Source organism: Lissotriton helveticus, chromosome 5_1, assembly GCF_964261635.1.
Source record: "Lissotriton helveticus chromosome 5_1, aLisHel1.1, whole genome shotgun sequence".
NCBI classification, from domain to species: Eukaryota; Metazoa; Chordata; class Amphibia; order Caudata; family Salamandridae; genus Lissotriton; species Lissotriton helveticus.
This window is the reverse complement of record NC_136065.1, coordinates 1,998,512,492-1,998,539,682: the sequence shown is the minus strand read 5'-3', so window position 1 is coordinate 1,998,539,682 and position 27,191 is coordinate 1,998,512,492. Positions and strand designations below refer to the sequence as shown.

The 27,191-nt window shown below is 49.9% G+C and overlaps 1 pseudogene across 1 annotated transcript in view; it reads right to left on the bottom strand.

Annotated features, from left to right (window-relative positions):
* The window catches only part of LOC144756152 (E3 ubiquitin-protein ligase TRIM39-like), a 189,951-nt pseudogene that overhangs the window by 83,181 nt on the left and 79,579 nt on the right, over nt 1-27,191 (bottom strand). The window contains exons 4-5 of the transcript XR_013595083.1: nt 12,296-12,526; nt 10,844-10,866 (exon numbers count right to left, since the gene is read on the bottom strand). The product of XR_013595083.1 is annotated as an E3 ubiquitin-protein ligase TRIM39-like (transcript). The remainder of the gene's footprint in view (nt 1-10,843; nt 10,867-12,295; nt 12,527-27,191) is intronic.

The following is a 27,191-nucleotide window of genomic DNA, read 5'->3' as shown; positions in this document are numbered from 1 at the left end:
GGAAAAATGATGAATGGAATTCCTGGGTATGACCAAAAAGTAAGTGCACACCGAGATGGATACAAAACTTCATATCCTAGAGGATCTTAATGGGAAAATAAAATACAAGCATTGGCATAGCCCATAGGTCTCGCCTTTGGGACCTTATAAGTAAGGGTGGGCGTAGTTCACGAAGTATCGCATTGGCATAGCCCATAGGTCTCGCCTTTGGGACCTTATAAGTAAGGGTGGGCGTAGTTCACGAAGTATCGCTACGCGAAGCTATGCAAAGTGCACCACGCGAGCTACGCGTAGCACTTCACAAACTGCGTAGTAACCTGTTCGCACTGTGCAAGATGCTGTTTTCAATGATTGCACAGTGCGGACATGGCATCCGGCACCATGCAGTCATTGAAAACGGCATCTTGCCCAGTGCGAGCTGGAGTTTTCTGCTGCTCGAGTAGATTTTTACTTGAGCAGCAGCTTTCTCAATGCGGACTGGTAGTTTCTCATCGCGACCACTTGCAATGAGAAACCGGACCTCCCAACGTTGAGAATCTCCCCGGGAGGTTTATTTTCCACGCTCGTGATCGGCAACTTGATGCTGCTGATCGCAAACGAGGAAAAAGTCTCGCCGGGATGGCATTTTGCTTGCTCGCGGTCGCCAACTTGACGTTGAGGACCGCGAGCAAGCAAAAAATGACCGCTGCACCACGCAATGCTACGCGTGTTTGCACTGTGCTACGGGCAATTCACGTAGCGCAAACTACGCGAGCGTAGGGCTTTGCCCAGGGTTACTTATAAGTATTTAGTTATGCTGCTCAATATCCTTGGTGCAACAACATCAACTGTTGTATGGCTAAACACTTATAAGTTCCCAAAGGCGAGACCTATTGGCTAAGCCAATGCTTTATTCTGCAAATGTATTCATGCTGGTCAGAGGGTTAGGCTCACAGTTTACCAGCGAAGGCCTTGGGGCTGAAGCCCTAATCTCACATTGTGCAGCCCCTTTCTGCAGCCTTCTGTTGGGGAGGTGAGATCATGGCAGGGGCAGGAGGTACAGAGAGTTGGGACTGCCACTGAGGGATACCACTAGCTTCCCACTGAGCCCACCCCTAACCCACATGCAACTCTCACGTGCAGGTGATTATGCATCACCCCAGTATTTACATCCACATCATACTTCCTAAACTGAATAAAAAGAAATCTCAACATTAGAGGAAAGAAAATCCCCCCCAAAAGAAGTGATGCAGTGAGTCTGCATTAAAACTGTTCTCGTCGGTTTCTCCGGGCGATTTATGGCTTTCCAAAATGGTCTCGAGCAACCTCCCAAGCCCAGTCAACCTAAGGCCCAGTTAATCAGCCCACATCTGGAATTTTTACGGAGTAGTAATTTGAAACCTCGAGCTGGGCCGTTTGCATCGGAGGAGCTGCCTGGGAACATTCCATGGTGATTCAAAAAGGGAACATTCAGGCAGACACGGAGGAAAGAGTCTGGAAGAGCTGAAAAGCACAAGGGGGGAGGGAGAGGGTGCGATCGAAGAGGGGGAAAGGGGAGAGCAGGGGAGGGGAGGACTGCGCAGTTACTTAGAAGAGAGACTGGAGGATGAGGAGAGGTGCAGGGAAGAAATGGAGGAAGGGCAAGAAATGGAACTCAGGAGACACACAGAGGGAACTCGATGGGACGAGAGACCCTGGAGGGACTGAGGAAAAAAAGACAGACCCTTCCTGAAGATACAGAGAAACTGGAAACCGAGGAGAGAGGTGAAGTGAGTAGAAAAGAAGGCAGGGTTTAGAGCATTCTGCTACTGAACACTTTGCCAAGGAGTTTAACCGTGTGCGCAGCAAACGCTGAAAGCCCCGTTTTCTGCAGCGGCATGAGGAGGGAGTTTGGGCGACTACAGAGTCCGAGTACAGGCCCTCTGTTGACGAATTAAACAGCTATGCATCTGCAGTGCTGCTTGCAGGGCTTTCCCAAGTCCCTGGCCCGCTTGTGAGGGGAAAAAGACGCCTTGATCGTTCTGTTCTGAAAGGCTCGAGTCTCACGCAGTGAGCACAGAGGAACAAGCCCGGGTGTTGTGTGCGCGCGCGCTTTGAAGGGGGTGGGAGAAGAGGGGTAGCTGAGGACGAGTTTCCTCATGAGAACAACAGGGGCTGGAAACCGACTGACGAGGGGAGTCCTGTCACAGCATCCAGTTCCTTCCAAGCTTGCGCCATGTCTGCCTCTCTGGTGTATGCCTGCGCGTGAGGGCTCAGACAATGGAAGCTTGTGGGGAGGGAGAGCCCAGAAGCTTCCGCCCCTCACTGGCGGCGCCCCCGCCCCATTCAGGGGCGAACAGCTGAGTGGGCCAGGCCTGCGCACTCAAAGGATGGGCAGGCCACTCGGACCTGCCTAGAACTGCGCCGAGGACCGGACAGTGTAAATGCACCCAGGCTGCCCAGGGCAGAGCGAGGGCCCGCGGCGAGTGTGCCACAAGATGCAGGAGGCTGTCGTGGCATATCGTATGTGTAGGAGGTGCCGGCCCGGGCAGCGGTGTTTGTGGGCGCCATACGACTCATACAGATTAAGAGCAATGGGCCACTGCCCACAGATTTCTTAGTCATCCTGGTGCTTTTGAGGAGAGAGGAAGGGGTTGTTTAGCTGTGGTTTTACAGCAGCATATAATAAATTAGGTATTCACGCGGTGAGCACAGATAAACAAGCCCGGGAGTTTTGTGCGCGCGCGCTAAACAGAATTTTTTTTAAAAAACACGCGAGTGGTGCATGGGACAAGCAGGAATGCAGAGTGGGGGGAAGCAATTTCAATGACATTCATTCAGCAACAAGGGAAAATGCTTCCAGGTCATAGGAAAACACAAAGGGTGGTTGGGGGAAGTAAGCGGGTAGGAATGGAGAAGACACGGACGGAGGCAGAGGGGAAAACACAAGCACTCATGTGGAGTGCTGAAACAGAAGACGCGAAAGTGAAAGTGATCGCTCGCTAATGATGAGGAAAGCCAGATGGCACATGACGCTTAGAGGAAGAGATAGGAAAGGCAGATGGCGGCTGCGCGAATGCACAGGCGCGTAACCGCAAGCTTGAGGCCATCAAAAGCGTGTGGTAGCACTTTGAAAACCCACTTACTAAATGTCCCGCAGAGCAGCACTGGCTCAGGCGAGATCTAAAAAGGACTAGAAGACCTCTGACTATAGGGATCAGAGAAGGAGTGCGACTCGGCAGATGAATACATGGAGGAATTTGTTCAAGGGAATGGTTTCATTGGGAATAAATAGTAACAAATCCAAGAAATTTTGTGCACTCAAAACTAAAATGGAAGAAGGATCATTTACACAGAGGAAAATCAAACTTTCATTTCTTGCATACAACTACAAACACGTTAACGGTTTAATTATTATTTGCTGTCATATAATTAAACAATATACCAATGCTCTGAAAGTGAAACAGTAAAGAAAAATTTAATTTTAGAAATCAGACTATTGTTTCCTTATTTTTATATGACACATTATACCATATTTGTAGTTTTTAAATGCAGTATATATATAGAGCACTGTTGACCCCTTGATGGTGTACAGGTTAGCAACAGCAGAAGGATGGATGTCTGAGTCTGCCTTGCAGTGATTCAAACTTGTGAACTTCCAAAAAAGGCATAGTTCAGCGACAACTATTCCACTCATTGGACCATACTGTGCCAATGAACAACAAAATACTGCTTAATAAAACAAAGACTGCAAATTAAGATGAAAAAAGACACTAAGAAAGAGGTATAGATTTACAAATGAGAACTAAAGAAACATACAGAGGCAAAACAGTGGAGTACACATGAAGCACAAAGAAAAACAGAAATAGTACCAGAAACAATATGAACACACAAAGATTTAGACATGGGTCACTTAAAGAGAATGGAAATTAGTTAGGGAAGTTAAAAAATACACTAATGGAAAGAAAGGTAGTTAAAATATATGAAAAAGAGGTGATTGGGGTAATAGGTACAAGCGCCACCTGTTGTTGCTGGGCCTTACATTGGCAAAGAGGGACATTGCCAGGGCGTGGAAGGCGCCTCGGGCTCCATCATTGACTGCCTGGAGGAGCGGCATGGACTTCTGTATGGGACTCAAGCAACCTGTGTTCGTAGCCAGGGGTTGCCCTCGTAAGCATTTTAAGATCTGGAAGAGGTGGCCTGACTATCGTGGTCTAGATTTAGACCCGCCACCTGAGAGGCCTACGCTCCCAACGATTTGACAGATGGTTCATTGTTTGAGAGCATGGAGTGTCCCGATGGACTTGGCAAGCTTTATTATGTTTTATACTGTGCTTAGGAGGCAGCTTCAAGGCAACGGGGGAATGGGGTGGAGGGAGGGGTTGTTGAACAAGTTACTTACCTTCGGTAACGATATAACTGTAAGAAACAGTAGTTAATATTAGATTCCTTACCTTAGAATATCCCCAGGCGTCAAGGACTGGATCCGGAAACTTTTGCGTAGCAATACCCCTGCGCGTCGGTAGGCGTCGTCCGCGGCTCCGCATCCGTCGCCGGCATCATTAGCGCCGGAATGACACCGCCTGAGTACTTAGACGCGCCCTCGCGCGCTGACGTCAGTTCTTATACACAGCTTTTCTGCACCAGATAAGCAGAGCCATGATAAAAACCAACACTGGTGCCATTGAAACTAGGGCCCTGAAAGGGGATGACCTTAACCCTAGATATCGGTTCGCAGAACGGGGAGGATGGGTGGGGCGGTAAGGAATCTAATACTAACTACTGTTTCTTACAGATATATCGTTACCGAAGGTAAGTAACTTGTTCATCTGAAAGAAACCGGTTAGTATTACATTCCTTACCTTTGAATAGATACCCCAGCAATACCAACCCCGGTGGTGGGTCTGTGAACCTGGAGGACGGAACGGCCAAAAAAGCCATCCCTCCGGACTTGGCTGTCCAGGCAGTAGTGTCTTGCGAACGTGTGCAGCGAGGCCCACGTAGCTGCCTGACAGATGTCCTGCAAGGGGACTCCCCGGCCCAGAGCAGTAGTAGCCGCCGTGGCTCGAGTGGAATGGGCCCTCAGCCCAACAGGAGGCTCCTTCTTAGCCAAGGAGTAGCATAACTTGATGCACAAAACGACCCACTGAGAGAAGGTCAGTTTCTGCACCGCCCGTCCCTTCTTAGCTGCCATGTAACCAACAAAGAGTTGCTCATCCAACTGGAACTGGCGTGTGCGATCCAGATAATATGAGAGCGCACGTTTTGGGTCCAGACGGTGGAGCCGCTCTTCCTCTTTTGAGGGAGGCGGAAAGAAGGTGGGCAAGGTGATGGACTGCCCGATATGGAAGGCTGTGACTACCTTAGGCAGGAAAGAGGGTCTTGTCCGCAACACAACCTTGTCTGGATGGACAGAAAGGAAAGGAGGTTTGGAAGAAAGAGCCAGGAGCTCACTCACTCTCCTGGCAGAGGTGATGGCAACCAGGAAAGCAGTCTTACGGGTAAGAAGACGGAGAGGACAGTTGTGAAGTGGCTCGAAAGGAGCGCACATCAGATAAGTTAGTACAAGGTTCAAGTCCCACTGACGCATCACAAAAGGAACACTGGGGAACATATCCCCCGGGACCGGCCCGGGACCAGGGTTCAATTCCTAAAGCGGCAGGGTCGTGGACTTGGGTCAGCAGACTCGATAATTCTCGCTTCGGTGCTTACTCTAATCAGGGGTTCCACTCGGCAACTCTGGGCATTAGCTTGCCTAATCTCCACAACGGCCCCATCAACTCTGGGGATGCCTGGCTCCACCTTGGGGACTCCCAGCAGGAACCATCCCACAGGGAAAGCCAGGACGGGTTCCCCAGAGTTATACAGCGCCAGGAAACCTACGGACGGGTAACAGTGCGCTTTACAAGCTCAAATACATACATACATACATACATATGAGTGATGCCCTTTAAGAACCTATTTACAATGGGGGACTTGAACAAAGATGGCTGATCAGGTAGCCTTAAGAAGGCGGAAAGGGCAGAAAGGTAGCCCTTGATAGTGCCCAGAGCAGAGCCCTGCTGGGCAAGAGAAAGAAGGAAGAGGAGAACCTCAGAAAGAGGGGCATGGAGAGGATCCACAGCCTTTGCTGTGCACCATGCCACAAATCTGTTCCACCTACAGGCGTATACCGACTTTGTGGAGGGACGCCTGGCTGCCAGAATCACAGTACAGACTTCAGGAGGCAAGTCAAATGGCCTCAACTGCCGCCGCTCAAGCATGGAGGTGGAGACTGGACAGGTTCGGGTGGAGGACCTTCCCCTGCTGCTGCGACAGAAGGTCCTCCTGAAGAGGCAGACAAATCGGGGGATCGACTGACATACTGAGTAGCTCGGGATACCAGTACCTTCGTGCCCAGTCCGGAGCCACAAGGATGACTTGGGCCCGGTCGCGCTTGATCTTCTTCAGCACTCTGGGCAGAAGTGGTATAGGCGGAAAGGCGTACAGCAGACAGCAACTCCACTCGCGACGAAAAGCGTCTCCGAGCTAGTGCCGCCTTGGAAATTCCAACACGCAGAACTGATTACATTGCGCGTTCTCTTCGGTGGCAAATACATCTAACCAAGGCTCTCCCCACTGCAGAAAGAGGCCTTGCGCCACGTCCGAGTTCAGACGCCATTCGTGATCCATCAAGCACCGTCGGCTGAGTTCGTCCACCCTGGCGTTCAGAGAACCTGCCAGATGTGGAACCACCAGGGTCACCCCCTGATGTTCCAGCCCCTGCCAGAGGTGCAGAGCCTCCTGGCAGAGGGTCCACAACCCCACCCCGCCCTGTTTGTTGCAGTACCACATGGCGGTGGTGTTGTCCGTGAACACCTGCACTACACTCCCCCGGACAGAGGGGAGGAATGCCTTCAGTGCTAGACGAATCGCCTGCAGCTCCAAAAGGTTGATATGGAGCCGGGACTCCGCCGGAGACCAGAGGCCTCTGATCTCCGCCTCTCCCATGTGGCCTCCCCAGCCCTGGAGGGACGCGTCCGTCACAACTACGTGCTCCGGTTAGGGAAGGGAGAGGGATCTGCCGCTGACTCAATCGCGGTCCGTGAGCCACCACTGCAGCGGTCTCGCAGTGCCCTCCGAGATCAGGACATGGTCGGACAGGTTGCCCTGATGCTGAGCCCACTGCAGAGCCCGCATCCGCCACCGGGCGTGACGCACCAGAAGGACGCAGGAGGCCATCAGCCCCAGAAGCCGCAGAGTCAACCTGACCGAGACCCGGGATAAAGGCCGAAAGATTGGAATCAGAGCCTGAATATCCCAAACCCGCTGTTCGGGAGGATAAACCCGAAACCGCGCCGAGTTGAGAACCGCTCCGATGAAGAGGAGCTTCTAAGAGGGGCACAGGTGTGACTTCGGCACATTGATGGAAAACCCCAGCTGGTGCAGGAGGTTTGCCGTTGTCTGGAGGTGGCTGACGACTGTCAGGGGCGAGCCCGCCTTCAACAACCAGTCGTCGAGGTAGGGGAAGACTGAAACCCCTAACCTGCGCAGATGAGCTGCAACCACCGCCATCACCATCGTGAACACCCGTTGGGCACTGGTAAGGCCGAAGGGGAGCACGGTAAACTGAAAGTGCTCGTAGCCTACCGTGAACCGCAGGTAACGCCGGTGGGCCGGCAGGACGGGGATGAGGAAATAAGCGTCCTGCAAGTCCAATGCTACCATCCAGTCTCCAGGGTCTAGGGCAGCTAAGACCTGAGCCAATGTCAGCATTTTGAACTTCTCCTTCCGGAGGAAGCCGTTGACGTTCCGTAGGTCCAAGATAGGGCGTAGGCCCCCTTTGCCCTTCTTGGGTACCAGAAAGTAGTGGGAGTAACAACCACACCCTACTTCCGGTCCAGGAACGCGCTCGATGGCCCCCTTGGCCAAGAGGACCATAACTTCCTCTTGCAGAAGTTGCAAGTGATCCCCCAACACGCAGTGGTGTTGTGGTGGCATGGCTGGAGGGGTCGCTTGAAGGGGATGGAGTAGCCCCTTCGGACGATTTGCAGCACCCACCTGTCTGAAGTGACAGTGCGCCAGTGGAAGTGGTGATGGCGAACCCTGCCCCCCACTGGTGTCACATGGGCCTGAAAGCACTGACTAGGAGGGCTTAGAGGTGGATGTTGCAGGGGAAGGTGTGGACTGGCCTCGCCGTTGTCCCCGACCTCCGCCACTGCGGTTTCCACGGCCGCCACCGCGCTGCGTGTTAGCCTGCGGTGCGTGGCTGGCAGCACGTGTGGGAGCACCCCTTCCTTGGCCACGAAAGGAGCGAAAGGCACCCGTTTGCTGGCGTGGGGCCGAGAGGCCCAAGGACTTGGCTGTAGCCCTGGAGTCCTTAAAACGCTCAAGCGCATGGTCTGCCTTGTCGCCAAAGAGGCGACGGGCATCAAACGGCATGTCCAGAAGTGTAGCTTGGACATCAGCCAAAAAGTTGGCGGACATCAGCCAAAAAGTTGGCGGACATCAGCCAAAAAGTTGGCGGACATCAGCCAAAAAGTTGGCGGACATCAGCCAAAAAGTTGGCGGACATCAGCCAAAAAGTTGGCGGACATCAGCCAAAAAGTTGGCGGACATCAACCAGGTGTGGCGTTGAACCGCCAACATCGTAGCCATCGCTCTGCCCAGTGAGTCTGTGGTATCCAGCTCACACCGGATTGAGTACTGTGCCGCATCTCGACCCTCCGCAAGGGCTTGGGCGAGTTTAGTCCAAACCTCCCCCGGACATTGTGGCAGCACGTCCGAGACTACACCCACACTCTGTGGGACACAGAGGCCCAAGAGGCATGCGGTGTTGACTGACCGCAGTCCCAAACTCACGGAAGAGAACACCTTCTTGCCGAATTGTTCGTACCTCATGGATTCCCGATCGGGTGGAGCTGTCGGGAATGCGGTCTGGGAATTAGAGGCCTGGATAACCAGGCTCTAGGGGGTGGGGTGGGGTGGGAGGACAGGAAGCAAGGGTCGCCCGGAGCCGGGCGGTAGCGTCTGGCCACATTCCTATCGACAGGCAGACCTGTAGCGGGCCTGGACCAAGTGCCCAAAAGAACGTCAGACAAGGCCTCATTAAACAGCAGCAGAGGCTCAGCCGAGCTTGCCTACGGTTTAAGGACCTCAGTGAGGAGGTTAGTCCTCACGGCCGCGATGGGGAGCTCTAGGCCCAATGCCTTGGCCGCCCGCACCAAGACCACACTGTAGGCAGCCCACTCCTCAGAAGCCACGGTAGGAGGAGGAGATAAAGCCAGTGTCTGGAGAGGTGTCCAGTCCACTGGCGTCCCCTAGCTCACCTGTCCAGTCCTGTTGAGACTGACACTCACGTGCCAGAGGGTCCACAGACCCCTCCCAATCCTTCACGTCACCCATCACCTGGTATTCAAAGGATGGGGCCGGTTCATTGAAGTAAAAATCTCCATTGGAGCCACGTGGGTGGTGTCACTCGAACCACCGGCCGCGTCGGAGGCGGGGGTCGGAAGAGCGATGACGCCTTTCCTACCTCTCTGGCCTCTTACCCGAGGATGAACCTGAAGACCGATGCCGACTCCCGGAGCTACGAGGGCTCCGACCCCGCGACCAGTCCCTCGACCGGGACCTCTAGCGGCGCGGGGCCGACTGCCGGAGCTCAAGTCGCTTGCGGGACCGCTCCCGCCTAGCCTTGGACATCAGGGCCCGGCAGTCGGAGCAGGCTCGGTCTTCGTGGCCGAGGCCTAGACATTGAAGACACCGGAGATGGGGGTCGGTAACCGAAATCAGTCGGCTGCACTTGGAGCAGGGTTTGAACCCGGGCATCCCTACCGGCACCGTCGGAGTCGATCGACTCGAAAAAATAGATCAAAAAGATCAAAAAGTTTAGGCAAAAATTGACTAAAGGGTAGAGCTTCTCCGGATCTGCGCTAGCTGGCGCGGAAAAAAGTACTAAGTACTCCGGCGACGTCATTCCGGCGCTAACGACGCCGACGACGGACGCGGAGCCGCGTACGACGCGCAGGGGTATTGCTACGCAAAAGTTTCCGGATCCAGTCTGACGCCTGGGGATATTCTAAGGTAAGGAATCTAATACTAACCTGTTTCTTTCAGATTGTTTCTTTATAAAAAAAAGTCTAGGATGTTACTGCTGCTCTATTGATGTGTGCAGTAGTCTCCGGTTCCCGGAGCTATGAAATCTATGTGAACTTTGACTAATAAAAATGTGTTTTCAAAAAAATATATGAAAAAGAAAAGGATAAATGAAACTGAAACCAAATTAGACATAGCTAATTGGAGACAAATAAGACAATAAAATAGAATTTAAACTAGTGGAGGAAAGAAAAGAATAAAAGAAAGAAGGTGAAAGTAAATAAATTAAATACAAGAACACAATAGAAAACAAAATGCACAAAGGTAAGAGAAAATCCTAAAAAAGAATGAGTTAAACAAAATAATAAAAAAGAAAGATTAGAGTAACATATTGGTAAGAAGTAACAAGTGAAATATAGGATAGAAAGTAAAGAAAAAATAATGAAAGCAAGTTAATAGGAAGACGAGGAGAATAATATTGAAATAAACAATGAAGGGCAAAATTAGACAACAATCAAATATAAAGTAAACATGATTATCTAACTCTCCTTGTTGAGTAGCAAGTCAGAAGAAAGAATATTCATTCGTGTTTCATCTTTTCTAAATATCAGACAAAACAAGTACTTCTCACGGTACAAATATTGTAAAAGCTATCCTGTTAGCGCATAATTTTAGCTATTAAAAAAGTGGTCTACCCATGAGGCACAAATACATACGTAAAAGCATAGTAGGATATAAATAAGGTTCCTTGTTCATTTTTCATATGGTGAGATGTTAATAGAGGATAATCATAAATAGAGGATAATCGTACCTGTTTAATGTGCTCTTCACGCCCTGGGGGAAAAACACAAACAGCTTAAAGTGGAGCGGATAAAGCTTACATTCACAGTACAAAGGTATATTTTAAAAAGTTACACATAAGTGTAAAAATTACAAATAAGTATAGACAAATATAAACAAATGGATTAATAATTACCACTGACATTTTTATTACCAGCCTTCACAGACCAAGCAGCACCAAGTGCAGATTTACCAGATTAACTACTTTCAATGCAATAGGAGTCAAGAACAATACTGCATCATTATAACAATGGTACCCAGACAAACAGATGGTTGTGTGGAGAAGGAATACATTATGCTCGCTGTGTAATCGGTTTCTCCCCCAGGGCACAGGAGCAGTAGCCCACCCCCTCACTGAGGGGTACAAAGCACAAATCAGAATCCTGCACCTTTGTGGCAATCTTTGGAAATCCTAGAGAGGGCTGGCTCCACACTATCCAATTGTGTGCTGCATAAGTCAGTAAAGTAAACCACTAGACCATACTATTAAATGGTATACGCTATGGTCACACAAAGAACAACCAATTTGTACTGGGAATAAAATGGTAGTCTACCACTTTACCTATAAAGTAATGCAACACAGGCCAACGGTGGTACTCACTATGTACATAAAACCAATAGCACCTCAGTAATTTAGTGTGAAAGAGGACAAGGCAAGGTAACATAATAAGAAATATCCACCCAGCCACAAAATAGACAACAAATTTAAATGCAACTAAATCGCAAAATAACAGGGCATTTGTTACTGACTCAAGTAGAAAACTAGTGGATGAAGAGAAGGAGGAAAAGGTGACCAGAAACTGTAAAGCTCCTTAAAATTTGGACGGCAGACAACAGCAGGTCTCAACCATCTCATGAATCTTAGACCCTGGAGATATTAATCGATCATCCACCTATCCATTTTCTTTATAATTTAGTTTAAATTATTTAATGTATAAAGTGTCAACTCATAAGCATTGTTTGCTAAAATGAATTCAAAGATTACACAGAGCCAGAGAAAAGAGAGTTGGAAAACAGATAAAGAAAAGCAACGTTTCAATGTTTTTTCTAAACTCTAGTTGATTGTGCAGGGATGATCAAAGAACGCGCCTTTCTGTTTGAGCAAGTTTGATCATTGGTACTTTTAAGAGCAGTTGCACTATTGAGCATAAGAGGCGAGAGGTCCGGGGTCTTCCAAAGTTTAAAGGCATGACTTATTTTAGCCTATGGAATAAATGCCTAATCACACACATTAACAAACACACCTACTCAATATTTCACGTTGATATGCCCCTCTGGGCAGAGACAGACACAGACACAGCTTGGGTAGTTTATCCTTTTTATCATATATCGCTCCTGCTGGGTCCAGGACACAAAGTTACAGCTTTCTGACACGAAGACAGGTATGCTCATCTTGTTGTATCGATGTATAACCCTTCCTTACCTTCAGTAACTCCACATTCTGCTGCTGACACTTGGATTAGATCTCTGTGATCATGCTCCTGAGGTCAAATTGCTGTTCTTCTAATTTGGTTAATGTCGCCTTGATGCTCTGCAGATTGTTCTTTTCTTCCTGCTCCAGGTTTTTAAGGTAACAAGCGTTTTCCTTCTCCAGAAACTGCTTGAGCTTCTCAAATGCATTAGCAATTCGCTCTTTCTGGCTTTTGAACTTTGCCTGCAACATAAGAATGAATAGCGTATTCACATTGCTAGCACTTCAGACATGTGTAATACGTTTATCAATGGATTCTGGGGCTAATCCACTACACCATTTTCTAACATTCACTGGCTGATTGAAGGCCATCATATTACTCATATCACAGAAAAAGGTGCGCAGTCGGACAGCAGAAGACAGAGCAGGTAGTTCTATTCCTCGCATGGATATTTCCTATTCTGCTATTTGATGCCTTAGTGGAAGAACAGAAGTATTTTTATTTTGTCTGAGAAGAGAACGGAATGACTGTTGTAAGCTTTGACAAACATATTTCTTGGCAAACGGTTATTGTGTAACAGCTCTGATCATTATCACGAACTTCACTGTGGCAAGCCAGGAATCAGACAGGACTGCAGTGGGAAATGAAAGCAGCCTTGGCAAAATGTATGAATCCTGCCCTCAGTTAAACTTTTGTCCTCCAGGACCAAATACTTCTACCCTATTGCCATCTAAGCAAAGTACATAATCACTGGATTATTTATTTATCCACTTAACCATGATTGTTTTTGTACTACAATGAGGAAAAATATGATTGCCATATTATTTCTCTATTCATTAATCTGTCATGCATTTGACCATGTTTTCAGGAGTAAAAAAAAAAAGGAGGTACACAAATGTTCAAGTGTGATTTACAGGTTGTAAGATAATTATTTTACCTTCAATGTATCTTTTTAATAACACTTTAATCTTGCATATCTCTGTCAGCTGATCAAAATGTAATCCACAATTTCAGCCTTGAAGAAGCCCCAGACCTGTGGCGTACTAATCTAACTAAAGTGATTAGCACGTTATAAATGTTGGTGTCTGCATTATATATAATTTGTTTAACTTCTCGATAGGATGGGGGGGGCAGTGGGGGGGAACTACATGATCCCAGGTCTTAAATGCATTTAGACACTACTCATACCTGTTTTCAATATAACCAAGCATATAATTACAGGGGTTACTATAGGCTTCAAAATTCAACCTCCCACACTACCAATCATTTCACCAAATAAGGAAAAACTCTTTCCAATCGCTCAAACCATGAACCAACCATTTTCCATGCACCAATCTGCTCAAACCTACAAACGAGTGTACAGACTTGTACTACTACCATAGCGCTGTTGCGCAAATGGCTTCTTGCACACTTGCACTTCTTATTGATTGTTTTTTTAACGACTTAAGGTCGGGCCATTTTTACTACTAGTTGCACCCCTCTAGACCGCCATTTTGGGAGGGGATCTGCTTAGTTTTGCTTTGCTGCCACGCCTATTTAATCCTGGTTGGGGCGCGAATGCGCCTCTGGTACACAATAGGCAAGCCTGTTCCCGCCGGGAGCAGGTGCCAGCCATTATGCTGGAAATTATTCTTACTCATCCAACAGACTCAAAGCACTTTATTCAGTGAGCTTAGTTATTTGCCTTTTAACGGTGACAAAACTAAAAGATCTTGGACTTCTAGCTGTTAAATAGTCTTACTTACCTCGGCAGCGGTAAGTAACCTAAAAACAGTACCTTTACTCGAAAAGTCTTCTACTGATTCGGATTCAAAGAGTTCTCAACACTGATTTATTGAAATAAACGCTCTTGTTGGGGGGCATGGCAAAGCCAGGCTGCAAGATGGCCGCATTACCTAGCGGCTCTGCAGGCAGAGCACATAAATCCGACATACATCCGTGGTTTGGTGGACAATCCGAGGAAAACTCACACCTCACCTACTTTGCCTACCTCCGGAGACTCGATCGGTGCCGTCCAGAGTTGCGGGTGAGGCGGGGAACCGCAGCTGCCGAGAAAAGGCGGTACGGCCCTTTTCCAGCTGAAGATTCTAGCGGAGGTCCGGAGTGACATCGAGAGGCGACCCAGCATCAACCCCTTCGAGCCGGACTGAGAACCAAAACCGGCCCTGGCAAAGTGCTCGGCCGCCCCCCTGGGGTGCGATCGAGCTCTTTGCCGGGGCCGGTTTTTGGCCGATTTTGTTAGAGGGCCGATTTTGCAGCTATGCTGCAAAAACGGCCCGGTAACAAAAACGGACCCCAGGGCCCAAAACCGGCCCCATCCTTGCGGCGTACCGGGGGATTGCCCGGTGCCCGCAACGGCCAGTCCGGGCCTGGCTTCAACCTGTGCCCGCAGCCACTGGACGAGATCTGTGACTATCGCTGAGTTCGCAGCAGCCCGGGAGCGAAGATCTCGCTGACCGCAAGCTCAAAATGGTAGACTCCTAGTCCCAGAGCCCAGCCTTGCTGCGGTTGCTGCGGCCAGGAGTTGAGACTTGAGGACAGGGCGGTGGGCTCTCCCGCCAGTGGACACATCTATCCCCTCTGGAGGAGTCCTAAGACCCGCCACCACTGCCATTGGGTGGCTGGGTGCGGGAATACATGAGTGGTGTCGGCAGTCTGGGGAGAGGCGGGATTATCGCCCGGGGGAGATCCGGATAGTGAGGCAGCGGCATTGAGCGGAGACCAGCTGGGGGCACCGGGACACAGTGCGCACCCGAGGAGACCTTGCGGGAGCCTATGCTCAGCTGCCTTCCTGCGCTGGACTGTCCCGGTAGGTGTGAACGCTTTGCAGCCCTGCTGGGGAGGTGAAGCCCGGTAACACTCTGCTTTGGGGGAATTGGAGCCCCGTGGTGGCATTGAGGCACGCATCCTGCAGGTCATCAGCCGATTTCAACCTGAGGACCCGAGTAGCTACTACCCCCCCACACCATGGACTTGAGCAAAGTAGTGGAGGCCTAGTGGTGCAACGTTGTACTGTGGGGTGGGAAACCTTAGCTCCCCCCCTCCTTTCTTGACTTCAAGGCACCTTCTGAAGGGCTGAGGGCGTCAAACAATCACACTTCACCCCGTTGCGAATGCGGGGGACAGAGGCTTTGCTCTTCGTGAACCCTGTGAAGTGTGGTGGAGTGTGGGAGCCACATATCCTTCAAGGCCTACGTAGCCTGAGGTAGTATTGCATCACGGTTAGCGGGTCAATGCATCTACGTTCAATATCGGTGGTGTTGCGCTGGCCCCTGACTGCAATTACTCCCCGCGAGGCCGGGCCTCTTCTACGCGACAACATATCGTGTCTGCCGGATCCCTGTGTAAGCCTACTTAGGAGTATTTCTACGTGCAAGTCAACGCCACAAGGCAAAATGGGGAAAGCCAATAAACAGCCAAAGATACATTTCAAAAAACGAATAGTTTTCTTACCTGTCGGTGTAGTTTTGCAGCTTGAAGATCTTTCTGGATTCACTATGCTGTGCATTATTCCGCGGTCTTGTGGTTGGGTCCGGATTCGTAGTCTTTTCTTTTTTTTTTTTTGTAGCCCAGGTGGGCGTCGGAGTCACACCCCTTTGGGTGTATTTCCGGTGACGTCGGCATGCTTCCTGCGGAAGCTCCCACTCTTGGGCGCCATCTTCGGGTTCTTTTTTTCCGTGTTTCTTTCGTTTCCGAAGTAATGGCAATGTTCTATTCAGGTGATATTTTACCGCTTTGTACCTTCAAAGTCTTTTCCACTTTTCTATTTCCACCTCTTCTCTCTCCAGCCTCATCTTTCTGGCGGAGGTGGGTGGGTTCGCTAGTGAATCCAGAAAGATCTTCAAGCTGCAAAACTACACCGACAGGTAAGAAAACTATTCGTTTTGCAGCGTGAATCTTTCTGGATTCACTATGCTGTGCATAGATTTTGTAGCGGTTTCTCATCTCTGTGGCGGTTGGGTGGAAGATGAGCGTTGGGTATTGAATATGTGCTGTAGCACCTTCTGTCAAACTTGAGCTTCCTTGTTCATCTGTATGTCCACACAGTAGTGCTTCGTGAACGTGTGCACCGAAGCCCATGTTGCCGCCAGGCATATGTCTTGTATGGGTGTGTTAGCCAGGAAGGCTATTGTAGCCCCCTTTTTCCTAGTGGAGTGGGCACGCGTCCCCTCTGCTAGCTCTTGTCCTGCACGCTTGTGGCAGAGTTGAATTGTCTGTGCGATCCATCGTGCAATGGTCTTTTTGGTTACTGCCTTTCCCATGTAACTGTTGGCGAATGACACAAAGAACTGTTTTGTTTTCCTGTGTCCCTTCGTCCTCTCAATGTAGTGCATGACTGCCCTTCTGGCGTCCAGGGTGTGCAGAGCTCGCTCAGCGGCAGTTGTCGGTTTTTGGAAAAAAACTCGGTATCTGTATAGACTGGTTCATGTGAAATTTAGATACCACCTTCGGCATGAAGTGTGGGTCAGTCCTCATCACAACTCTATCATTGTGTATTTGTATGTAGGGCTCTTGTAGCGTCAGAGCCTGAAGCTCGCTTACTCTGCGTAAGGACGTTATTGCAACCAGGAAAGCTGTTTTCATAGTTAGCATCTTTAAGGACGCCTTGTGGATTGGTTCAAAGGGCTCCTTCATGAGTTCCGTTAGAACTACGTTTAAGTTCCATGCAGGTGGCGGCACCCGCTTGGGTGGTGCGATCCTTTTCGCTCCTTCTAGGAATCTCTTCACCACCTGTGATGTGAAGAAACTCCTGCAAGTTTCTCCCCTTGTGTAGGCGACTATCGCTGCCAAGTGAACTCTCAAGGAGGATGAGCTAAGGTTCTTCTCTAGCAAGTGCGTCAGGTACTTTAGCACTGTGGAGTCCTTCATTTTATTGTGAAGTCTTTCTTGTCTGCACCATATTGTGAACCTTTTCCATTTCGCAACATAGCACTTCCGAGTGCTAGGTCTTCTTGCCTCCCAAAGTACCCTCAGGGTACTTTCTGGCAATCTTAAATGTGCGAACTCTATGTCTTCAGGAGCCACGCTACTAGGCTCATGTTCTCTGGCTCTGGGTGGAGCACCTCTCCGTTCTGCATGGAGAGTAAGTCTTTCCTCCTGCTGAATCTGTGGGGTGCACACTTTGTCATCTCCATGATCTGCGAATACCATGTCTGCCTCGCCCACTGTGGTGCGACCAGTATCAGTGTCATGTTGCTTGCTCTGCATTTGCTCAGTACTCTGTGCATCAGTGGTATCGGGGGAAAGGCGTAGGCAAATGTCCTTGACCAATCTATCCATAGGGCATTCCCTAGTGACCCTTCCTCGGGCTGCCTGGATGCGAAGTTTTGGCATTTTGCATTCTGGCGTGTGGCAAACAGGTCCACCGATGGAGTTCCCCACCTGTCGAATAGGCACCTTGTCTCCTGAGCATTGAGCTCCCACTCGTGGGATGCCGATGTCTGCCTGCTGAGCCAGTCTGCTTGTATGTTGTCCTTCCCTGGCAGGTGTATGGCTAGCAGGTCTATCTTGAGAGGGATGGCCCATCTCCATATCTCCTGCGCCAGCGTTGAAAGCGGGGCTGACTGTGTGCCCCCCTGCTTGTTGATGTAGAACATCGCAGTGGTATTGTCTGTTTGTATCAACACCGTGTGTTTGTACAGTCTTGTTTGAAAGGCTTTCAGTGCAAGGAAGATTGTCTTCAATTCCAAGTAATTGATGTGCTTTGTCGCATCTGTTGGTGTCCACAGACCCCTCACCTTGAGCTCCTCCATGTGAGCGCCCCATCCCTTCAGGGATGCGTCTGTGGTGATGGTCACTGTTGGCGTTAGAGGCTTTCCCCTTGCTATGTTCTCCATGGTCCACCATGTCATCTCCTTCTGCACTGCGTGCGTTACAACCACTAGATCCTCCCAACTGCCTGTAGCTTGTGACCATTGCTCCTGTAGCCATTCTTGAATGGGTCTCATGTGGAGTCGTACATTCGGTACCAGGTGGATGCATGATGCCATCATCCCCATGATCTTGCTCGCAGTCCTCACTGTCCGAGCTTGTCCCTTCCGGTAGAGGCGAGTTTCCTTCACCAGCGCCCTCGCCCTCTTCTCGCTGGGGAACACCTTGCCCTGTAAGGTGTTGATCTGTGCTCCCAGGAAGATCTTCACTTGTTCTGGCTCCATTGATGATTTCTTCCAATGGATGGAGAACCGCAGGCTTATGAGCGTGCTTTTCACTGTATGTGCGTGCAGCTTGCATTTCTGGTATGAGTTTGCTTTCACCAACCAGTCGTCCAGGTAAGGGTATACGTGTATCCCTTGCCTTCTTAGGTGCGCTGCGACTGCTGCGAGGCACTTTGTGAAAACTCTTGGTGCTGATTTTAGACCGAAGGCCAGTGTCGTGAACTGGTAGTGGCTTTCTCCGACGGTGAACCTGAGCATGTGCTTGTGCTTTCTGTTCATTGGAATGTGCAGGTATGCGTCTTTGAGGTCTATTGTGACCATGAAGTCCCCGATCTGCAATTGTGGGAGCACCTCTTGCAGGGAGGTCATTTTGAATTTTTGCGTTCTTATGAATTTGTTCATGAACCGTAAATCGAGAATGGGTCTCATTGTTTCGTCTACTTTTGGTACCAGGAAGTACGTTGAGTATACTCCTGTGTTTCTTTCCTTGAAGGGTACCCGTTCTATGGCCTGCTTCTGCAGGAGTTCTTTTGCTTCTTCCTGAAGGCACTGCAGCTGCTTGCTTGCTAGTGGCTTTCTTTTTGGTTTTCTGCTTGTTGGCCTCCCCTCCAACTCTATGCAGTATCCGAATTGGATAATGTTGAGGATCCATTTGTCTGATGTGATTTCTCTCCACTCTTGGAGGTGGAATCTTAATCTTCCTCCCACTGGTGTCATGTGGTCGTAGGTGTCTAGTTTGTCTTGACCCATCTGTACGTGCTGCCCCCTGGGGTCTTTTTTGTGGGCGGGCACACGGATTTTTTTGAAGTCACTTGGAGGTGGGCTGCTGCCCCCCTCTTCTATTTTGTCCCCGTCCATTTCTCCCTCGAAAGGACTGGCCTCTTTGTTGGTACTGCCAGGACTGCTTCTGATGACCCTGCTGAGTCTGCGAGTCTGCCTGGTGCGTTTGCTGGAAAGCCTGGTGTGATGTACCTGGCTGGTTTCCGCCTCTCCCGCCGGCCTTCCGTGACGGGGTGCCCCTCTTGTTCCCTCTGAACTGCAATGCTCCCATGGATCTTGCTGTTTCGTTATCTTTCTTCAGTTGGCTGAGCGTTTCATCAACTGTTGATCCGAAAAGCGTGCTGCCGTTGAACGGTGTGGTGTGTTCAGGATGCTGTGTTGCACCTCCGGTTTGAAACCGGATATCCTGAGCCAGGCGTGCCTCCTTTCCGTGACGCCCATCATCATGAGCCTGCTGGCGGTGTCTGCCCCATCCAGGGCCATCTTAAGGCAAGAGTTTGCCGCGTTTTTTCCCTCTTCAACCAGCTTTTCGGCTTTCTGTCTGGCATCCTGGGGCAAGTCCTTCACCAACTGCCCCAGTCCCTCCATGATTTGGTACATGTGCCTGTTTATCAGGGCGTTGGAATTAGCCATGCGCCAGTGGGTCGCGGCATTCCGTTCGATCCTTCTGCCCACCAGACCCATCCTTTTGCTCTCCTTATCCGGTGGTGGGCCTGAGGTAGTGGGTACGTTAGCCCTCCTCCTTGCTGTGGCCGTGATAATGGAGTCTGCGGAGACCGTGCCCTGAATGTAGGCCGGGTCCTTAGTGGCATGCTTGTACTACTTCTCAGTTCTGGGAGTTACTGCCTTGCATGTTGCGGGCTCCCTGAAAGCTTCCTTCCCCTGAGCCAAGACGCTCTCGAGCATTGGAAGGAACTGGCTCCTGGTTTGTGTTGGGAGCAATGTTTCTAGAAGGAAGTCTGCTTTCTGCTTCTCTTCGTCGAGCTTGAGCTTGAAAGCTGCTGCGGCAGCCTGTATCACCGAGTTGTAGGCCCCGATGTCGTCCGGCGGCGAGGGCCTCGAGGGGTAAGTGTCGACCACCTCCTCCGGGCTGTCGGTGTCGACATCTATGTAATCTACCTCCTGTAGGTCAGAGGGTGTCGAGTCTGCGTCTGTCCTGCTTTCCTCCTCCTCCCCATAGTTGTAACTATCGTAGGGATTCTCGTACTCCTTCTGGTCGTCGATCACCTCAACGTACTGGTCTTGTTCCTCGACGACTTCGGCGATCTCTTCCTCCTCCTCGACTGCCTCCACCACCGGTGGCTTGGTCTTGTGAGGGATCGTGAAGGCCTTCATCTTTGCATCGAAATCTTTCTTCCGCTGCATGATGTTCTCCATTTCGGCCTCGAGGCGCCTTCTCTTCTTCTCCATCTCTGCCGCGTGTTCGCGTCGGATGGGTCGGCCGTTCTTTTCGGCGGATGGTTCGTCGCCGTACCTTTCGGCGTCGAAGTTTTCGACGTCGACGTCGGACCGGATCTTGGGTCTCTGGTCGTTGTCGTCAGTTTCGGGTCTTTCTCCCTCGGCGTCGATCGATCCTTTTTGGGGACGATTTTCGACGTTTTCTGCTGATCAGCAGCCCTCGGCGCCGGGGACTCCTTCTCGGAGGATCCGCTGGGCCTGGGAGTAGTCGCGGACGCCGCCTTTTTTGGCGTCGGCGCTTTCGGGGTCTTGCCCTCGATTTTTCTAGACTCAGAGTCTCTCAGGTTCTTGGGGGCCGAAGAGTCTCCTACCTTGTCAGAAGTCTTCGTGTAATCGGTCTCTACGACCGTGTAGCTGTCGTCTTCGGCGGCAGCGGTGTCTTCTTCCTCGGAGGACATCCCCAGCTCGTAGAGGGACGGAGTCGGGGCCTTCCCCTGCAGGGTGGCGTGTGCTACCCTCTGCCTCTCTCTCACACGAAGGGTCTTCAGGGCGAAGGCGGAACAGGCGTTGCAGTCTCCGCTTTCGTGGTCCACCGGTAGGCAAAGGTTGCATACCGGGTGCTGGTCCTTCTGCGCGTACTTGTGGTGGCAGTTATGGCAGAACTTGAATGGCGTGTTGTCCATCATCGAGCGTCCAGGGCCTCTCTGGTCGCGTGTTCGTCGACGGTCGTCGATGATCTCGATGAAAAACGCCTTCTCCTCGCCGGTTTTTCGTCGATGAAGTCCCCTGTAGTCTTCAGATGACTTCTCCTCGTCTTTTCTGTATTTTCTTTCTTCTTTCTCCAAAAATGTCTGGAGCCCAAACGGGAACGATCCAGACCCGACCGCGGAAAAAAAGAATCTGAAGATGGCGCCCAAGAGTGGGAGCTTCCGCAGGAAGCATGCCGACGTCACCGGAAATACACCCAAAGGGGTGTGACGCCGACGCCCACCTGGGCTACAAAAAAAAAAAAAAAACCAAAGAAAAGACTACGAATCCGGACCCAACCACAAGACCGCGGAATAATGCACAGCATAGTGAATCCAGAAAGATTCACGCTGCAAAACTCTCTTCGCGCCTACATGAACCTTTTCCGTCATTCTTTAACTGTGGTTCCCGAAACACAACTGGATTCTGACCAGGAAGACGACATCAGAGTGCTGATGCGCGAGGTGAGAGGCAGCCTGAAACCTAATGACACAAAGCTAGACAATATGGCAGACAGGATGGACCACATGTTGCAAAAACTTGATAAACATGAAGGCCGACTGGACATGCTGGAGCAGCAGGTTTCAGGTACAGAAGACCGCCAAGAAACAGCAAGTGGAGCCGTGCTCAGACCGGAGAAAGTTCTCAAAGTGATCAAGGCCCGCAATGAGGATTTGGAGGCGAAGTCCAGGAGGAATAACATCCGCATTACGGGAATTCCAGAATCCACCAACATCCAGAATATGGAGTGATACGTGGAAGATCTGCTCCGTGATCTGTGTGCGGAGACCCACACACCGATGTTCCTGGTGGAACGAGCTCATCGTACCCTGGACCCGAGGCCTAACCCGGGAGCCCCTCCAAGACCAATTATAGCTCGGCTGCTAAATTATAGAGACAGAGACAAGGCCTTGAGAGCTGCCAGGGAAAAAGGTGACATTGAATATCAGGGCAATAAAATTGCGCTGTTTCCAGACTTTACCCAGACTGTCCAGTCAGCAAGAAGAGACTTTATCCCGGCTAAGAAATTACTCCAACAATCTGGCATAAAGTACGCAATGTTGTATCCGGCAAAACTTCGCATTCAAACAGACAGTAAACCCCTGTTCTGCACCGACACAAGTGCGGCTTTGAAATTTGAGAAGCAGAAGAAGCTGAAGCCCAGCATTAGCTGGCAAACCCGCGCCCCCTGCGGGATGATTCCCAATTGTACCATGTTACGAGGGCTCCCTCATGTGGGGAGAAGTTTTGCATGGGATACACAACCTGATTGGGGGGTTGGTGTGGGTGGGGGGGGAGGTAGTTAATGTTTGTTGTTGTGAGTCACAAAACAGAACAGCCGCTGAACATCGTGACCACTTCCATGGTCAGTGGGTCATTGTCAGTATGTTACGTATGCTTCCACAGGTCACACACTACAGATATCGGATCTCACTGAGAGCAAAGCAGGGAGAATACACAAATAAGGAGATACTTAACTCCCCATAGGAGCATGTCTAGCCTCATCTGCCTGTCTTGGAACGTGCGAGGTCTAAATGACCACCGCAAGTCCAGACTGGTACAATCCTATTTATCGAGACACCAAATCGGTATCTGTCTCCTGCAAGAGACGCATCTTACAGGATTCATCACATGCGAGATTGTCTGCTGCTCGCTGGGGAGAGGTCCATAGTGCAGGCTACTCTAGCTACTCCAGGGGGGTGGCAATCCTTATTCAAAATGGGGTAAAATGGCATACACACCCCTCAATTGTAGACCCGGAGGGACGCTTTCTTCTGCTGCAGGGAAGATTATACCATCGTACATTGATCATAGCTAAGCTCTATGGGCCTAATGTTGATGACCCCGAGTTTCTCCAAACCCTTTAGCATAGAATCCAATCTATGGGTGACTCAGCGATGCTTTGGGGAGGGGACTTCAACATCTCGATCTCTCCGCACCTGGATAGGGAGGGTGCGACGCCCACACTTCATCCGCAAATGTCTATGGCCTTACAAGGTATCATACAAGATTATAATTTGACGGACCCTTGGAGGGCTCTCCATCCAGGGACTCGGGAGGGCACCTGCATCACACATCGTCAGGCCTGGTCCTGAATAGATTTTTAGCTTTTAACTAGGGACATGCAGACCACAGTGCAAATTGCTCGTCATCAAGCGAGGAGACTCTCTGACCATGCCCCGGTGGCCTTGACACTGTTGATTCCGCAGCCTTATAGACAGCCATTTTCCTAGCGACTCCCCGCTAACGCCTTCTTAGACTCTGCATTCTGCGAAAGTATTAGAACACATATACAGGACTACTTTGACCATAAAACGGGTTCGGTAGAGTCAATAGGCAGTCTGTGGGAGGTGTTTACAGTAGTGATCAGAGGTCATTGCATTGCAGAACAGGCTGGGGTCCTTCGAGATATTAGAAACACTTTGGGCCGTCTTGAAAAAGAATTGCACACATTCGCAACACAATATTGCGCGACACCAACACCCTCCCTATTGGCAGAGATACGTACCTCCCTCACATCATTTCAAGAAGAATTTGAGCGTAAAGTTAAATTCTTACATAAACAAGCAGCAGCGCGCAGATTTGGGGAGGGGGACAGGCCGAGCAAAACACTAGCCGCTCTCATGCGGGGACCCAGGGGTTCCTCCTTTATCACAGATTTAGTCACTGGGGAGGGGGAGGCAGTTCGCACTCCACCGGACATCCTGTCCACGATGCGCGAGTTTTATGCGAACCTGTATACATCAGTCATAGGCCCGACAGAAGACCTATTACTTGAATACTTCAACTCCATAGAAATGGTTTGGTTTGAACAAGCTAACAGGGAGTATATGGAGTTACCCTTTATGGTAGAAGATATCAAACAGGTCATTGGCAGTATACCTGCGGACAAAGCTCCTGGCCCAGATGGCCTGATGGCTAAGTTCTATAAAGAATATGCAGATCTCTTAGCTATTCACCTTTTGAAGGTATACTATAAAGCAATCAAGGTAGGTCAGTTACCCCCCTCAATGAGGGAAGCCATGATAATCTTGAAGCCAGACAAGAACCTGACCAAATGGGATTCGTATCGCCTCATCTCGCTACTTAATATAGATTAAAAAATCTACGCAAAGCTTTTGGCCACCAGAATGCTTACACGTATTATCCTTCCAGATCTGTCCGGTTTAATAACAGGATGATCTACGTCCCACAACCTCCGGGTGATATTTGACCTAATGGACTACCTAGATGCTAACGTCCAGGCCATAGCAGCCCTATTGGATGCCACTAAGGCGTTCGACTCCCTGGAATGGAGTTTTCTCTGCCCAATACTACGCCATATAGGTCTAAGACCACTATTCGTTCAGCAGATCCAATTATTATACACAATGACTACAACGCGTGTGAAAGTGAATGGGCTGGTCTCCGAACCCTTCAGAATAAGTAGAGGGACACGACAGGGATGTCCCCTCTCACCCCTCCTTTTTGCAATTACGACAGAGCCACTAACGGCGAATCAGACATCATACATAGCGCAGTATAGGATTTATATCGCATAGGTTATCTATCTCCCTCTTCGCTGATATTACACTATATATGGTTGATCCCAGCGAAAATCTAACACTCATGATGAGAGAATTGATTTGGTATGGTGAACTCTCCGGGGTCCGAATCAATTGGGCCAAATCTGTCATCTTCCCTCTGACCTCCGGCACACACCCCTTTGACACTGAATACCCCAGTACATGGGCGACAGGACCCACACGCTATCTGGGGATTTGGTTGTGCGGAGACGTAGCTGAACTATGGTCCGAAAAATATGGTAGGACAGTTGATTGGATCGAAGACAGGGTGTCCCGCCGGAAAACACTACCCCTATCAATGATGGGGCACATTGCACTGATCAAAATGATCATTTTACCCAAGCTCTTGTATCTATTCGTTAACATCCCCATCCCTCTTACAATGCATTTTTTTTAAACACTTCGATCCCTCATGGTGGAATTGGTATGGGCTGGGAAACAGCCCCGGATAGCGTGGGAGACACTCACTCTACCCCAATCGCACTATATGCTCACTGTGCACATGCACATTTCCTTCACTACTGGATACACCCAACACCATTCCAACCACACGTTGCTGTAGAGTCGGACAGAGTTGCCCCTCTACCGCTTGCAACCGCCGCCTTTCAACAATACAAAAGGCCCCATGGAGAGGTGAATTCAGTGGAAGTATTGCGTTGGGCCTTGTCAGGACTGTGTAGCAGAGCAACACTAGACAAGCTATACGCTCCCTCGATGCAATTAGCAAAGCACTCGCATATACCCCCACTGGCGGACCGAAGAGCACACGAAAGGGCGACACAACTTAAACTTTGCAAAGGCACGGACCTCTTCCTTGACGACACCTTTTTAACAATACAGCAGATGTGTGGACAGACTCCACCCATAGCAGCTGACACGCTCTTGTATTATCAGATAAGGTCCTCCTGTAGAAATAGTTGTGACACGTTTCCACCCCTCCCCCGACCCTAGAGAGTGTGCTAGCGGTCGAACATGGCCTGAAGCTGATCACCCTTCTATATAACACCATGCAACTGGAATCCCCAATTCACATTCCGGAGGCTAGAGCGGGCTGGGAGACAGATATGGGGACACACATCCAGGATGACAAATGGCTATTAGCCTGCGGACAGAGGAGACTGCTGTCTTCTAACTACCGGTTGCGACTGATACACTTTACATGTATACACCGCATGTACTGCACCCCCGTACAAATGCACCGAATGGGCCTGCAACTGGATGGATGTTGCTGGCGATGTGGGGCCTTGAGGTCCGGTAGTAGGAGACGCTAGGTGCCGAGCAGGTGTCAGGCGTTGCGGGCAGTGTGCCATTGTTGCCTCCACCCCCTCCCGAGACCTATGGGGTGTGGATCTTTTAATTTACAAACTATACAGGTTCCTCTCAATTGAGGGAAAACCCACAACTTGGTTTGTTTGTTGCACCCTTTAATTTTCACACCTAATTTTAACTTTCACATCCTCTGGTAAGGGTGGGCCTTAGCGCGCCCATACCGCCGAGGTACACTACTTACGGTCCTGATGAAAGCCCAGTAAAATTACACATAGATGGGCAGAAACATGTCGACCCCACTTTAAGTGGAAATATCCAAACCATTATTTGGTAGATTTCCCACACATATATTTTTATCCATGTCAGACTGACCATTGAATAAATCTTTTGTATGGTACAGCCTTTGACATTTTTAAATCACATTCCTTTTGACACTATTGCCATGAATAACCAGCTCCGCAGTAATCTGGCATTGTAGCACACCAGTGTGACATTCGGCTTCTCCTGGTGGGCCCGATGATGAAGCATGTCACCACCCAGGGTGGTGAGTGAGGGCTTCTTTAGAAATCCCTAGTGATTTCCAATGTATTCAGGTTGATTTTTCCTTCTCTGCTTTCTGTATTCATACATTTGTTTTTCACGACACTTTTGTTGTTTGCAATTACTTTTCTCCCGGTAATGTGAGTTCAAATATTTCAGAATGCTATTGATAGAGCAAGAATTTGCATATTACGCGACTTGCTCGAGTCATGAACCTCGAATCCGTTATAACCAGGTAACCCAAATTGTTCGCTTTACTAATTTCATCTATTTTGGGATATGCGTGTATCTTAGAGAGGCTTGCCTATGTGTTTTACTAAACCCATTAACTCTTGTCCGTAAACATGGCCGCTGCTTTTAAATTCGCTTCTGCGCATGCGTTAGTCATACTCACGTGACGTAGTTAGATTCTTGGAGGGAAAAGGGTGCGCATGCATAATGCAGCTAAGATG